The sequence below is a fragment of the Buceros rhinoceros genome, unplaced genomic scaffold, assembly GCF_000710305.1.
Source record: "Buceros rhinoceros silvestris isolate BGI_N320 unplaced genomic scaffold, ASM71030v1 scaffold35400, whole genome shotgun sequence".
Taxonomy (NCBI): domain Eukaryota; kingdom Metazoa; phylum Chordata; class Aves; order Bucerotiformes; family Bucerotidae; genus Buceros; species Buceros rhinoceros.
In genome coordinates this window covers 4,155-4,651 of record NW_010390742.1, presented here as the reverse complement: position 1 = coordinate 4,651, position 497 = coordinate 4,155, and the positions used below count along the sequence as shown (strand labels likewise).

The window sequence follows — 497 nt, the reverse complement described above, 5'->3', positions numbered from 1 at the left end:
GGTGTCGGGTGGCTTCTGGGCTGCGAGCGCACGTTGCGGCTCCTGTCCAGCTTTCCACCTGCAAACTTCCTGAGGGTGCCCTTGATCCCACTGTCTGCGTTGCCCCAAAAGATGTTCAATAGCACTGGTCCCAGTACTGACTCCTCACTGCTCCTCACTGCTCTCCACTCAGACATCGAGCCATTGACCACAACTCTTTTGAGTGTGACAAATGCTCCCCCTCTCTGCAGGCTCACATCACTCTGCATTGGCTCCTGCAAACCTTTGCTGTCCCCACCCACCTCCCTTTTCCTTCTCCACACTTCAAGAGTTGGGTGTCCTGCTGATGGTCATCATCAACCCTACAGGACTGAGAAATCTCCCCTCTCCATCTAGACTTGAGGGGCTGGAGCATGTCTAGAGAAGGTCAATGAAGCTGGAGCAGGGTCTGGAGCACAGGTGCACTGAGGAGCAGCTGAGGGACCTGGAGGGGTTGAGCCTGGCGAAAAGGAGGCTCA

At 55.9% G+C, this 497-nt stretch overlaps 1 protein-coding gene across 1 annotated transcript in view; it reads left to right on the top strand.

Moving 5' to 3' along the window:
- Positions 1–497, top strand: part of SMYD5 (SMYD family member 5) — a gene marked incomplete at its 5' end in the record, with an annotated part of 7,142 nt that overhangs the window by 5,561 nt on the left and 1,084 nt on the right. The window lies entirely within an intron of this gene.